The sequence below is a fragment of the Oryctolagus cuniculus genome, chromosome 11, assembly GCF_964237555.1.
Source record: "Oryctolagus cuniculus chromosome 11, mOryCun1.1, whole genome shotgun sequence".
Lineage (NCBI taxonomy): Eukaryota > Metazoa > Chordata > Mammalia > Lagomorpha > Leporidae > Oryctolagus > Oryctolagus cuniculus.
The window spans coordinates 107,633,613-107,649,271 of record NC_091442.1 but is presented as its reverse complement, the minus strand read 5'-3'; the positions used below and the strand labels follow the sequence as shown (position 1 = coordinate 107,649,271).

General features: G+C 41.8%; 1 protein-coding gene across 8 annotated transcripts in view; it reads left to right on the top strand.

The window, feature by feature from the left end:
- SLC41A2 (solute carrier family 41 member 2) overlaps positions 1–15,659 on the top strand; it is a 140,713-nt gene that overhangs the window by 15,405 nt on the left and 109,649 nt on the right. For 2 of the 8 annotated variants that reach the window (XM_051846058.2, XM_051846060.2), the window contains exon 2: positions 14,864–14,930. The exons of the other annotated variants lie outside the window; for them this stretch is intronic. The gene's annotated coding sequence lies outside the window, so the exon portion shown is untranslated. The remainder of the gene's footprint in view (positions 1–14,863; positions 14,931–15,659) is intronic. 8 annotated transcript variants of the gene reach the window in all.

Sequence of the window (15,659 nt, the reverse complement as noted above, 5' to 3'; positions counted from 1 at the left end):
GAGTAGCCAGTGTGGGGAGCAACTCGGACTAGACTAAGTACTGGAATTAAGACTTATTCTATGCATCTGCTCTCCCACAATATGACGCTGAGAAGGGAGTAAACAGCTTCTGCACAGCTGCCTCTCACCAACTTGACAAGCTGTAGGAGCTGCTCCTGATTGGAGGAGAGCAGCGTGCTCGGCGTGTGGGTAGCAGAGTTGGGATTGGTGGAAGAGGACTATAAAGGAGGAGAGAGACAATATGCACAAGGAACATCTGAGGGGAACATCCGGATAACATCTGAGCAGCCCCCGAGAGAGCCGGCCGGCGGTGTGCCGCTCCCCCGCGGAAGTGGGGAAAGTGGCAGGGTTCCGTGGGGAAAGTGGCAGGGGGGCCCGCCCCTCCACGGAGGTGGAGGGTCGGCAGCCAACCCGGGAAGAACCAGCAGCAAACCCGGGAAGGGCTGAGCAGACAAAAGAACAGCGCAGGGTCCTGTGTCGTTCCTCCACAAAGAGGGGGAGCGACAAGCCATATCTTGAAATGGTGCCCATATGGGATGCTGGCACTGCAGGCAGCGACTTTACCTGCTACACCACAGCACTGGCCCTGGTGGAAAGCCCTAACAACAGACTAGAAATGAGGCAGAATAGAGAATATCCAAGTTAGAAGACAAACCTCTGGAAATTTTTCATTTAGACCAAAAAAAAAAAAAAAAAATTAGAAAACTAAACACTGATGAAGATTTATAGGATACTATCAAACAACCCAATGTGTGGCTCTTAGGAGTTTCTGAAGACATGGAAAGGAAGAATGGGTTATAAGGCCTTTTTACTGAAATAATTACAAAAAATTCTCTAATTTGGAGAAAGAAAGGAACATGCAAGTACAGGAAGCACATAGAACTCCTAGTAGACATGATCAGAAAAGATCTTCACCATGACACATTGTAGTCAAACTCTCCACAATAAAACAAAAGATTCTAAAATATGGACGAGAGAAATGCCAAATTACTTTCAAAGGATCTCCAGTTAGACTCACAGTGCACTTCTGATCAGAAACCCTGCAGGATAGGAGGTATATTCCAAGTATTAGAAGAAAATTGTCAGGGGCCGTGCTTTGGTGCAGTGGGTTAAAACCCTGGCCTGCAGCGCTGCCATCCCATATGGGTGCCAGTTCCAGTTCTGGCTGCTCTACTTGCAGTCCAGCTCCCTGCTAATGTGCCTGTGAAAGCAGCGGAGGATGGCCCAACTCCTTGAGCCCCTGCCCCGAAGTGGGAGATCCAGAAGAAACTCCTGGCTCCTGACTTTGGATCACCTCAGCTCCTGCTGTTGTGGCCACTTGAGGAGTGAACCAGCAGATGGAAGACATCTCTATATAACTCTGTCTTTCAAATAAATAACATAAATCTTTGAAGAAAAAAAACTCTCAACCCAGAATACCATACCCTGCAAAGCTCTCATTTATGAATGAAGGTGAAATAAAGACCTTCCATAACAAACAGAAATCGAAATACTTTGTCACCACCCATCAAACCTTACAAAAGATGCTTAAGGATATGCTACACACAGAAACATGGTTATGACTGTGAAAGAAGTTGAAGGCAGAAAATCTCCCATTAAAATACAAAGGAAATCTAAAGTAAGCAATAGGGAAATTTATGGAAAAATTAGTCACCTTGAATGTAAATGGCCTCAACTCTCCAGTTAAAAGATACAGATTAAAAAACCCCATCTATTTGCTGCCTGCCAGCAGCACATTTCATCAATAAAGGTGCACACAGACTGAAAATGAAAGGATGGAAAAAGATATTCCATGCCAACAGAAACCAAAAAACAACTGCTGTAGCCATCCTGATATCAGACAAAATAGGCTTTAACACAACTGGTAAAAGAGACATAGAAAGGCACTATGTAATCATCAAGGGATCATTTCAACAGGAAGATATGACTGTTCTAAATGTATATGTACCTATGTATATGTATAATTACAGATCACCTGGCTATTTAATAGAAACGTTAATTGGTCTAAAGGGAGACATAGACTCCAATACAATAGTAATGGGGGACTTCAGTACTCCACTTTCAGCAATGGACAGATCAACCAGACAGATAATCAGCAAGTACACAACAGAGCTAATTGACATTTTAGACCAAATGGACTTAAAAGATATTTACAGAACTTTTCATTCTACAGATGCAAAATACATTTTATTCACACCAGGGCATGGAAATTTCTCTAGGATAGACCACATACTAGGCCATAAAGCAATTCTCAGCAAATTCAAAAAAATTGAAATCACACTGTACATCTTCTCTGACCACAATGGAATGAAGCTAGAAATCAACAAGTCAAGAATCTCTAGAACATATGTAAAACTGAAAAACATACTTAGTGAAATAAGCCAATCCCAAAAGCACAAATACCATATGTTCTCTCTGATCTGTGGTAACTATTAGAGCACCTAAAAGGTAATCTTTAGAAGTGAAATTGACACTTTGAGTTGCAGTGACTTTGAACAGCTCTTTCTCAACTGTTGAGTTAGTTTTTGTTCATACTATTTGTTGAACTCTTTACTTAGTATAGAGTTAATCGTGTATAAAATTAATTGAAAATAGATCTTTGTAAAAAATAATGGGAATAGGAGAGTGAGGAGGAAGAAGGGTGGGAGGGTGGGTACCTTGGAAAGAATCGCTATGTTCCTAAAGTTGTATTGATGAAATGCATGAAAGTTCTATTCCTTAAATAAAAGGTTTCTGGGGAAAAAACTAAATAAAAGAGTAAGCTAGATTGGAAAAAAAAATGTGCCTGGCTGAGGCCAACATCATGGAACAGAGGGATAAGCCACTGATTGGGATGTTGGCATCTCATATTGAAGTGCTGGTTGTATTCCTAGCTGCTCTGCTTCTGACCCAGCTTCCTACTAATGTGCCTGGGAGGGCAGAGTAATATAGTACAGGTACTTGGGCCTCTGCTGTCCATATGAGAGACCAAGATGGAATTCCTGACTCCTGGCCTTTACTTGACTGAGACCTGATAGTCGTGGCCATTTGAGATGTGAACCAGAGGATGAAGGAACTCTTTCTCTCTGATTCTGCCATTCAAATGAATGAATAAGTGAATACATAAATGCCTGACTGAAGTCTAAATTCAAGCATGATATTTTTTTAAAAGATTTTATTTATTTGAGAAGTAGAGTAACAGACAGTGAGAGGGAGAAAACAGAAAGGTTTTCCGTCTGTTGGTTCACTCCCCAAATGGCCACAATGGCTGGAGCTGCGCCGATCTGAAGCCAGGAGCCAGGCGCTTCTTCCCAGTCTCCCATGTGGGTTCAGGGGCCAAAGCACTTGGGCCATCTTATACTACTTTCCCAGGCCACAGCAGAGAGCTGGATTGGAAGTGGAGCAGCCGGGACTAGAACCCATATGGGATGCTGGCACCACAGGCCGAGGATTAACCTGCGCCACAGCGCCGGCCCCAAGCATGAAATTTTGATTATGTATAAATTTATAACCTAAGGTTAAACTCATATTACTCCTTAGAACAAAAACCTGTTTCTCAGTCCCTGGGAACAGTGCTTAATGGGCAGTCTAGTCATTTATTGGAACATTAGTAAGAGAACTATGTAATTTAATATTTTTAATTTTCAAAAAAGTGAAATAATATTCATGGGGTAATATCATACCTCATTGTGACTCTTGTACTTCATTTTGTTTGAGGTTACTTTTATTTTGAATTACACCTGATGAGTTATGGGAGAACCATACTCTGGATTTGGTTAGTAATCTGGTCCTGTCGTGGAGTTTAGTGGGTCAGATGTAGTTATTTATTGAAAAATTGGAAAAGAAGGGCGATTAGGGGTAGATGTGTGATGCAACAGATTCAGACACCTCTTGGGATGCTGACTTCCCATATCCTACTTGCCTGGGTTTGACTCTTGCGTCTGTTCTTTCTACTAATGCACGTTCTGGGAGGCGGCAGATGATGGCTCAACAGATGAGGGTAGTTGGGCTCCTGCCATGTGGAAGACCTCTAATAGAGTTCCTGCCTCTTGGTTTTCACCTGGCCCATACCTGGCTATTGTGGGTGTGTGGGGAGTGAACCGTGGATGGAAGAGCTCTCTTTCTGCCTTTCAAATAAAAAGAAAAAAAATAGTTAAAAAGAGGGGTGGTTAGGACCCTGTATGGCAGCTAGCAGGGTATTTGGGTAGCTTTGAGTTGTGCTGATAGCGAGTGTGTGTGTGTGTTTGAATAAAAAAGTGCTCAATTCTAACCAGTTAGATCATTGGTCCAGTTAGATGCCAAGCTAATTGAGTAACAAGATATGTGTACTTGTGATTTACCTCATCTGCATATGATCTCTTCTAGTGAGTTTGTGCACTTGAAGTGACTTAGCGAAAGTATGGTTTGAGGAAGCTGGAAGATCTGGCTTTGCCCTCCTGATGGTGGTCTCAATGTGAAGATGTCCCGGTGAGGGAGGGAGATGTTAGGTCTTTGCCTCAGGAAGACCTTGGTGTGAGAACTGCTCTATTGCATCACCCTATGGAAGGTCATGTACTTCATGGGACCAGCTCAGGAGGAGTCAGGGTGTCCTTTCATTGTGGCCACAGGGGAAACAGAAGGCTGGATGAGTTGAAGTGTGCTGAGTAACACTTGAAATACGAGACCTATGAAGATTTTGGAACATTCTTGGTCTTAAAATGTGGAAGAAAAATGATAACTTTGCATGTGGCAAGAAATTTTTTCTTTATATAAAAGCAGAAGTTTTGTTTTTCTTTGAAACTTTGGCACTTTTATCCCTTTTCTTTTTCTTTCTCACTCTTTCTTTATTTCTGCTTCTGCTTTTTTTTTTTTTTTTTTAATATCCATTTATTTGAGAGGCAGTTTACAGAGAGGGAAAGAGAGAGAGGTCCCCCATCAACTGGATCACTCCCCAAATGGCTGCAAAGGCCAGAGCTGGCCTGATCTGAAGCCAGGAGCCAGGAGTTTCTTCTGGGTCTCCCACATGAATGGAGGGGCCCAAGCATTTGGGTCATCTTCCACTGTGCTGCCAGGCCATTAGCTGGGAGGTGGGTGGGAAGTAGAGCTACTGGAACTCGAACTGGTGCCCATATGGGATGCTGGTGCCCCAGGATACTATGCCAGTTTACCGGCTCCTCATTTTTGTTTTTATAAAAATAATTTTTTTCCTTGAAACTTTGACTCAGTGGTATTTACACTCTAAAGTCCTGGAAGCTTTTATGTAAAATTTTCAGTTTAATTATACAAAGAGTCAGTTGTATAAGTTGGTCTCAGAAATGGGTTTGTAGTTTCAGAATTGATTTTTTTTTAAGATTTTATTTATTTAGGGGCCGGCGCCATGGCTCATTTGGTTAATCTTAACTCCACCTGCGGCGCTGGCATCCCATATGGGCACTGAGTTCTAGTCCTGGTTGCTCCTCTTCTAGTCCAGCTCTCTGCTGTGGCCCGGGAGTGCAGTGGAGGATGGCCCAAGTGCTTGGGCCCTGCACCCGCATGGGAGACCAGGAGAAGCACCTGGCTTCTGGCTTTGGATCGGCGCAGCGCCAGCCATGGCGGCCATTTGGGGGGTGAACCAATGGAAGGAAGACCTTTCTCTCTCTCTGTCTCTCTCTCTGTCTATAGCTCTACCTGTCCAAAAAAAAAAAAAAAAAAAAAAAGATTTTATTTATTTAATTTGAAAGATGAGTTAGAGAGCGAGCTTCCATTCACTGTGCTGATTCACTCCCCAAATGGCCACAACAGCTGGGGGAGGCTCCAGGCCAATGACAGGAGCCTGGAGCTTCTGCAGTGTCCCGGGCACTTGGACCATCTTCTGCTGTCTTTCCCATATGTATTAGCAGGGAGCTGGATCAGAAGTGGAGCAGCCAGGACTTGAATTGGAGCCCATATTTGATTGCAGGCAGCAGTTTATCCCACTGTACTGCAGCATTGGCCCCCAGAATTAATTTTTATAAGATTTATTTGAAAGACAGTGGTACAGTGAGAGAGAGAGAGAGGGAGGGGAGAGAGGAGAGATCAATTGATCTTATATCCACTGGCTTACTCCCCAAATGGCTGCCATGGCTGAAGCTGGGCCAGGTGAAAAACAGGAACCAGCAGCTCCTTCCGGATCTCCCAAGTGGGTTCAGGGACCCAATCACTTGGGATGTCCTCTACAACTTTCCCAGGCACATTAGCAGGGAGCTGGATTGGAAGTGAAGTAGACACGACTTGAACCAGTGCCATATGGGATGCTAGCACTGCAGGCACAGGCTTAATCTACCCTAAACGCTGGCCCACAGAATTGAATTCTTAATATAAGGATGTGTTAAGCGTGAAGTATGAGTGTGTACTTTTTGTATGAGTTCTGAATAACAAAGTCTACTCATTGGAAATGCTGATGGCTGCAGTTACTTAGAGTCTAAATATACCTATTTCAGATTTATAAGCGCTAGAGAAAAAGGTAAGGAAATGTGCTATTTCTGTCTTATTTTTTTGGTACTCTATTTCATTACACAAAAGTTCCAAGGAAGCTTATAAAAGAACACCTACAAGAAGTATTGATTTCAAAAAATAGAAGAACAAAACTGGTACCCTAGAAAATAAAACTAGGAATATAGCATTAGATAAATAAATGGATTTTAAGGTTTGAATTTTAGATATAGCTGTGCTTCTTCACTGCTAAAGTTAAAAAGTGGCTCCTTCTTTATTGAACAGAACCCAAAATACCCGTCTTCTGTAGCAAGGCTTTCTGTAGCTGTTCTTTCTAAAGAAATTTTCATGGACTTTGTATAGGGAAGGTGATGTTAAGTGATAAGGGGATGATGTTCCCTGAAGTTGTTTGCAGGAAATTGATCTTATATGTTACTTGCAAGAGAGTCATTAAGTTTTGGTAACTTTTTTGTTTTGTCTTTAAAGTACATACACAAAATGTTTAAGATAGAATAAGGTAAATATACGTTTTTTGTTATTTTAAAGTGACCTCTCACCTTCAGAAAGGTTCTCTGATTCAGCATGTTTGCTGTTCTACCATTCATTGATTTGTTTCTAACAGTAGTGCTGATATTTTTGTTCATTGTTTGCCTCCTATATTATAGAAACTGTTGATGCATTGCTATCAGTTCAATCAGAATTCCCACTTAAATGACTGCATTATTTTCCACTTTTCAGTTGGTTGTTTTCATAGGGGCTAGATAAAATCTATCTGGTGGTATTTGGTAGAATAAACTGTACTCTGTTTATGCAATCCACTCAGTTCTTTGGACACATACCATATTTATTCTGTCAGCATTTTCTCAGTAAGTAGTGTTGGTTTAAGTGGGTTATGTTTTAGTTGATCCATTGGCTTTTTTTTGAAGATTTATTTATCTATCTGAAAGGCAGTAACTGAGAAGTGGGGAGAGTGAGTTGGTTTCCAGGTCAGGCTAGGCCAAGGTCAGGAGCCTGAAACTCCATCTGGCTGTCCCAAGTGAGTGGCAGGGACACGAATTCTTGAGCCATCACTACTGCCTCCAGGGGGTACATTATCAGGAAGCTGACTTGAACCCAGTCTTTGGGACTCAGACTTGGCATTTTGATATGGGATGTGGGAGTCTCAAGTGGTGTTTTTTTTTTTTTTTTTTTAATTTTAAAATAATCACAGATCATTAAAACTATAGTAGTATAACTTTTTTTTTTTTTTAAGATTTATTTATTTACATGGGAGGCAGAGTTACAGAGAGGGAGAGGGAAAGAGTCTTGTATCTGCTGGTTTAGTCCCCAAATGGCTGCAACATCCAGAGCTGGGTCCACGTGAAGCCAGGAGCTTCTTCTGGGTCTCCCACGTGGGTTCAGGGGTCCAAGCACTTGGGCTATCATCCGCTGTGTTACCAAGGCATTAGCAGAGAGCTGGATCGGAAGAGGAGCAGCCAGGACATGAACCAATTACACGAAATCAATTACTCTAGTTTAAAAAATTATTTGAAATAATAATTTGAAATACTTAAATTATAAATATACATGATTATAAATTATATATTATATAATAAATTATTATAAATTATAAATGTCAAATTATAAATTGAAGAATTATTTGATGTGGATTGAGGATTTATTATGCAGAAGATTTATTATCCTCTTATTCTTAGCATAGAAGAAATTGTTAGAAATGTTCAGCTGTCTTAGCAGCGTATAGAAACTTCAGGGTTAGAAAACTGGTGATGCTACTCTTATGTCAGGAGCAACCTTGGCAGTGAGTGAGTGTTCTGTAGAGCCAGCTTTTGTTTATTGGTAACTGAATCCTGTCCTTGTTGTCTCAAGCTCTTGTGTTTGTACAGAGGATTTTACAGTAATTCCATGTCTCAGACTTGCAGTTACTTGCCCTTTCAGTCTTCTTGTATTTTTCAAACTTGTCTAGAAAGTTTGATATCATTACTTATTACCTAAATAAATCTACTTGAGTTCATGAATTCAGTGTAAGTCAGTGGAGTCAAGATTTTTCTGAGGACTACCTCTGTATTTTAAGCCAAAAGAAGAAAGAGATACTTTCATTCTACTTTAGGGGTGAATCTTTTAGTCAGAGAGATCAGTCTGTGTGAGGTTGTGATAGGGTGTTTCAAAAACTTTATGAAAACCTTATGCATTTGCCATGAACTTTTTGAAGTACCCTGGCATTTGCTTTTTTTTTTTTTTTTTTTGACAGGCAGAGTGGACAGCGAGAGAGACAGAGAGAAAGGTCTTCCTTTGCCGTTGGTTCACCCTACAATGGCCGCCGCGGCCGGCGCACTGCGCTGATCCAATGGCAGGAGCCAGGAGCCAGGAGCTTTTCCTGGTCTCCCATGGGGTGCAGGGCCCAAGCACCTGGGCCATCCTCCACTGCACTCCCTGGCCACAGCAGAGAGCCGGCCTGGAAGAGGGGCAACCGGGACAGAATCCGGCACCCCGACTGGGACTAGAACCCGGTGTGCCGGCGCCGCAAGGCGGAGGATTAGCCTAGTGAGCCACGGCGCCGGCCTGGCATTTGCTTTTTTAAGATTCATTTATTTATTTGAAAGGTAGGGTGAGAGAGAGTGAAAGAGACAGAGATATGTATACAGAGAGAGAGAGACATCTTCCATCTGCTGTTCACTCCTCAAATTCAGGGAGGTCAGGTTGAACCTCAGATCCAGGAACTCCATCCTGGTCTCCCTTGTGGGTTATTTGGACCATCATCTGCTACCTACCAGGAACATTAGCAGGAAGCTGAATCCCAAGCCCAGAGCAGCGACATCTAAAAAAAAAAAAAAAAAAGCGACATCTCTAATTAGGCATTCTGATATGGGATGTAGGAGTCCCAAGCAGTAACCTAACCTGCTGTATATGATGCCTGCCCTCTGGCATTTCTTAATATTTTAGTTCCCAAGGACTTCTGAACAATAAGATTACAGGATAAGGTATGTAAATTACTCTAATTCAGCTGTGATTTGTGCCAATTTGAGACTTATACTTTATGAAATTCATGGGGTGGTTGCTAGCTAAGCTCACCTTCATTCTGTAGTGTTGTTGCCATGAAATAGTTCCCTTCCCATGGTATGCTTCAGGAATCAAGCTAAATAGATCCATGCACTTTTTATTTATTCAAGTTTTGCATTCTTAACTGAATGATTTCCCAGCCAAACACTGATAGTACATGTGGAATTCTGGAAATTTCTTTTACATTGCCATATGGAGTTACAACTCCATACAACTCTTGTGGGCCAAATGATAAATATTAAATATCACGGGAAACATAAGATATCATCTCTGTTATGTGAGAATTGCCAGTGGAAGACTAAATGGATACTTTTAACCTTAAAAAGTTCTTTTTTTAAGTTGTAAGTGGTTGAAAAATTTCTGGGCTGGTGCAGCGGCTCAATAGGCTAATCCTCTGCCTGCAGCACCGGCACACTGGGTTCTAGTCCTGGTCGGGGCGCCAGATTGTGTCCCAGTCGCTCCTCTTCCTGTCCAGCTCTCTGCTGTGGCCCAGGAGTGCAGTGGAGGATGGCCCAAGTGCTTAGGCCCTGCACCTGCATGGGAGACCATGGAGAAGCACCTGGCTCCTGGCTCCGGATCAGTGCGGTGCGCCGGCCTCAGTGGCCACTTGAGGAGTGAACCAATGGAAAAAGGAAGACCTTTCTGTCTCTCTCTCACTGTCCACTCTGCCTTTCAAAAAAAAAAAAAAAAATTCCTGATTGTGTTTGCATCATTTAGTTTTGACAGTTCTTTGCTCTCTGTATTCTTAATTCTAATAATTTTGGGTAGATTTCTTTGAAGTAGCATAATTTTACGATGGCCTTTTGAGTGAAGTGAAAAATTCCAGGGTATTAGAAATAGTGCATAGACAGTATAGAAGGGGGAAAGCTAAACAAAGGAGATTTGATTGGCATAAATGAAGTTCTGACTTGTTAATTTTAATAGAAGATAGTGAATCAGTGTGAATTAATATGGAACCCCAAATGAGCACTATAGGGGGAGCCTATATGAAATCAAAGGGGTAAAAATGATAAATGATTTTAGCAGTAGCTGGAAGATTAGTTCAAATGGAGAAAAGAGTTCTTCAGTATGATTCAGTAGTCAAGATCTGTGGGCCACATAAATGGGACAGTGGTGTTCCCTGGTGTTCTTTTTAAAATCTGTTTGACAGAGGCGTAGAGAGAAATTGGTCATATTTGCTAGTTCATTCCCCAAATGCCCACAACATACAGAACTGGGCGGGAGATGAATCTGGGAGCCGGTAACTCAGTCTAGGTCTCCTACATGGGTGGCAGGAACCCAAACGCTGTACCATCACTCCCCATCTGCCAGTGTCTGCATTAGAGTGAGGGCCAGAACTGAGTATCAAACCCAGGTACTCTGATATGGTACATGGGCTTCTTTATTTTAGGCTTATTTATCATATATTTATTTATTTGAAAGAGTGATGAGAGAAGAGATATATTCCATCCAGTGGTTCACTCTCTAAATGCCTGCAACAGCCAAGACTGTGCCAGGCTGAAGCCAGGAGACAGGAACTCCATCTGAGTCTTGCATGTGAGTGGCAGGGACCAAAGTACTTGGGACATCATCTTCTGTCTCACAGGGTGGGCGTTAATGGGAAGCTGGAATTAGAAGTGGAGGCGAGACATCATCCCAGGTACTCTGATATGGAAGATAGGCATCTTAAATGGTGACTTAACCCATTGTGCCACAGGACTTCGGCATCTTAATTGTTTTAATAGCTAAGCTGAATGCCTGTTCACTTCCCCTTTGTTCTGATGAATTTTCATAGGGTTTGGCAATGGGATGATGACGGGATAGAAGAAATTGGTGTCAGAATGAACATGAGAAAACCAGAAAATTACTTTGGAATTGTGTGGGATATGAGCTGAGAAAGGTGGTCAGATGGTCAGTTCTTCAAGAAAAAGGATTTTTAGATAATAAATGGCAAAGCTAAGGAGGTCAGATGATGAAACTGATATATAAAAGGCTACTTACTGGGGCTTTTAAAAATATTTTTCCTTAAAATGGGAGGAGTTAGTTATTGAGGGAAATTGGTGAGGACTTTAGCTTATACAAGGTTGGGTCTTTAAATGAAAGTAGGGAAGAGAACTGAGCAGCCTTAGAGGCATCCTACTGTTTGGGTGCCGCAAAAAGCAAATTAAATAGGCATAATTCTTACATTTTTGAACCTGTTATGCAACTAAGCACTTATTGGGTATTCAAAGGAATGCACCAACATTTAAATAAAACAAAATAGTTTGTATAAAATCAGTCAAGTATAGTTTTATTTGATGTGATCTCTCTGATAGTACTGTGGTTTTTAGTGTATTTATATAAATATATAGTACTTAACCAGTTTTGAGATTTATGACTAAATGTGATAATTACTTATAATAGATTACATAACAACTTTTCTTGTTATGGGAAATGACCAAGTGTTAAACTCCCATTCAGTGTCTTTCTGAGTAGTTAGGCTTGACTTATGCTTGCTCACTTATAGCTCTGCTGGATTTTCCAAGTATTATTAATTTTCTTTAAAAAAAAGATTTTATCTACTTATTAACTTGAAATACAGAGTGTCAGAGAGAGAGCGAGCGAGAGACAGCCAGAGATCTTTCATTTGCTGATTCATCCTCCAAATGACCACAGCAACCATATCTGGGCCAGGGCTAAGCCAGGAGTCAGGAACTCCATCCTGGTCTCCCATCTTCTGCTGCTTTCCCAGGTACATTAGCAGGAATCTGGATTGGACTCAAACAGCACTCTGAAATGGGAGGCAGGAGTCACAGGTGGCAGCTTAACCTGCCGCACCACAGCCCGGGCCCCTTCAGGCATTATTACTGAACCTTTGTGTTGGAATACAATGCCTCTCTGGTACTTTGAGCAGATTTTCTGTGAGGTTCTCATTTAGCAAACAAATATGCATATACTTCTTTTTCTTAAATTTTAAAAATAAGCATTTTTAGTATTAATGTTTTTTGTATCTAAAGATGAATGCACAAAAAGTGTCCAGTATCAGTTTATTTTTTTGGTTAATAATTCCCTGACATGACTTTGTAGACCAGTGCTGAACTATGTGACAAAATTTTCACAGGGAATATGAAATTCTTCCATAAATCTAGATATGTACAATGGAAAGGCCGTCTTTTTTTTTTTTTTTTTTTTTTTTTAAGATTTTTATTTATTTGAGAGGCAGAGTTACAGAGAGAGGGACAGAGAGGTCTTCTATCTGCTGGTTCACTCTCCAGATGGCTGCAATGGCTGGAGCTGAGCTGATCTGAAACCAGGAGCCAGGAGCTTCTTCCAGGTCTCCCATTTGGGTGCAGGGACTCAAGCACTTGGGCTGTCTTCTATTGCTTTCCCAGGTCATAGCAGAGAGCTGGATTGGAAGAGAAGCAATCGACACTGGAACCAGTGCCCATGTGGGATGCCGGCACTGCAGGTGGAAGCTTAGCCCACTACACCACAGCACTGGTCCTGTCCTTTTTTGAAAGTATGAACCGATTTTTGTCCTTTCTTCATTTTTAGTTTTCAGATGTTTGATTATTTTGGAGGAAAGATAGTTTTTAACTTCATAAAATTTGGGAGAAAATTTTTTTGGTTTATGAGAGCCAAATATTTGGAAGTCACGCTTTTAAGATTTTTGGGGGCAGACATTTGACTTTGCAGTTAAGACACTTGCCTTCCATGTTGGAGTTCCTGGGTTCAAGACCCCATTCCTCTCCTGATTCCAACTTTTTGCTAATACTCACCAGCCTGTGCAGCAGCAGATGGTGACTTAAGTGATTGAAACCTGGAAGACTTGGATTGAGTTCCCAGTTCCCTGGTTCAGCCTGGCCCAGCTCTGCCAGTTGCAGGTAGTTGGGCAGTGAACCAGGGGATGGAAACTCTTCTGTCCTTCTGTCTATCCCTGTCTCTGTCTTAAGAAGATAAATAAAAATTTAGAAAAAGCCAAAATTTCTTCGACCATACACTGGAAGCTTTCAGGGCTGGGGAACTTTTTTTCTGCCAAGGGACATTGGCTATTTCCAAGATCATTCACAGGCCATACAAAATCATCAACTTAAAAATTAGCCTGCTATTGATTTATTGAATTTCTAGTTCTGCCTGCAGTTGCTTTAGTAGGGCCAGACCAAATGATTCTACCCTTGCTAAGTGCTTAATATATCAGAGAGACTCTCTTAAACTGAAATGGATAGGAATCTGTGATTCAATTTCCTTTTTAAAATATATACATTTTGGTTAGCTTTTGTTAGGTTATGGTGTGGTGATAAGCAGTTCCAATTTCCAATGGCTTTCATTGGTAAAGCTTTCTTATTTCTCATGCTTTATGCAGCAGTCCACAGGCAACTGTTGCAAAAAACACTAACAAAGAAGGAGGTACTTTCAATCTTCAAGCTTAAAAAGTATAACCAATCTTTTGAAGCCTCCATGTGCTTTTTCCACTTCCTTAAATGTGACCATGCCCTTGAAAATTTTTATTTATTTATTTATTTATTTATTTTGATAGCAGAGTGGACAGTGAGAGACAGAAAGGTCTTCCTTTGCCGTTGGTTCACCCTCCAATGGCCGCCACAGCTGGCGCGCTGCGGCTGGCACACCGCGCTGATCCGATGGCAGGAGCCAGGTGCTTCTCCTGGTCTCCCATGGGGTGCAGGGCCCAAGCACTTGGGCCATCCTCCACTGCACTCCCTGGCCACAGCAGAGAGCTGGCCTGGAAGAGGGGCAACCGGGACAGAATCCGGCACCCCGACCGGGACTAGAACCCTGTGTGCCTGTGCCGCAAGGCGGAGGATTAGCCTAGTGAGCCGCGGCGCCAGCCTGAAATTTTGATTTATCATAGTCTTCCTCATATATTGCATTGTTGAAAATGCCACAATTTATACTTTCTTATGGATTAATTTCAGTTTATTTTGTTAGTATGAAAAATGCTGTTAAGAACATTCCTTTTCTGGTATATAATGCAAGAGTTTCTTCCGGTAGGTGCTTGGGGGGTGGAATTGCTGGCTCATGTCGGCTGTCTTCAACTTCAGTAGGACGTGCCAAATTATTTAACAAAGCCATTGACAGTTTACACTTGTACTTGTGGTGCTGTGTGTGTTAATGCTGCTTACATTCTTGTTTAGGTTTGAAAGTCTAACTTGTCAAGTTTTTGGTCTGTTAGATGTAAATCAGATTTTCCTTTGAATATATTGGGAGATATTTCTTGCATGTTACTGAGTTCACAAATCATTTGGGATGACATTAAAGGTACAGATTTTGATTAAAAAAATCAGTGAGGACTGAGATCCTACATTTTTTAAAAAAGCTTTTAAATTTTTAAAATTTGTTTGAAAGGTAGAGTTAGGGAGGGAGGGAGAGAGAGAAAGAGACAGATTGATTGATGTTCTTATCCATTGATTTTCTCTCCAAGTGGCTGCAATAGCCAAGGTTCTGCCAGGCTGAAGCCAAGAACCTAGAGCTGCTTCTGGATCTCCCACGTGAGTACAGGGTCCCAAGCACTTGGGTCATCTCCCACTGCTTTCCCAGGACGTTAGCAGGGAGCTGGATTAGAAGTACAGCAGCTGGGACACAAACTGGTGCGCTTATGGGATGCTGGCTTCACAGATGGTGGCTTTACCCACTATACCACAATGCCAGCCCTTATCCTACATTTTTATTTAAAAGATTTATTTTATTTATTTGAAAGACAGAGTTACAGAGAGAGGTAGAGACAGAGAGAGAGGTCTTCCATCCACTGGTTCACTCTCCAGATGGTTGCAATGGCTGGAGCTGTGTTGATCCGAAGCCAGGAGCTAGGAGCTTCTTCCGGGTCTCCCACGTGGGTGCAAGGGCCCAAGGACTTGGGCCATCTTCTACTGCTTCCCCAGGCCATGGCAGAAAGCTGGATCAGAAGAGGAGCAGCTGAGACTAGAACCAGCACCCATATGGGATGCCGGTGCTTTAGGCCAGGGCTTTAACCTGCTGCGCCACAGCGCCAGCCCTTGATCCTACATTTTTAACAAGCTCTCAGATGATGCCAGTGCTATTGGACCAATACTTCACATAACAAGGATCTAAAGTACTAAGTCAGAATTGCCGTTGTGTTTGCCATGCTTATCATCTAAAGAGTCTTTGGAACAAAACTGTTAAATAATATTTAATGCAGCCAACTCAATCAATGTGTTTGAATCATGGCACATAAAGGTTTTTTATTTTTAAAGATTTAT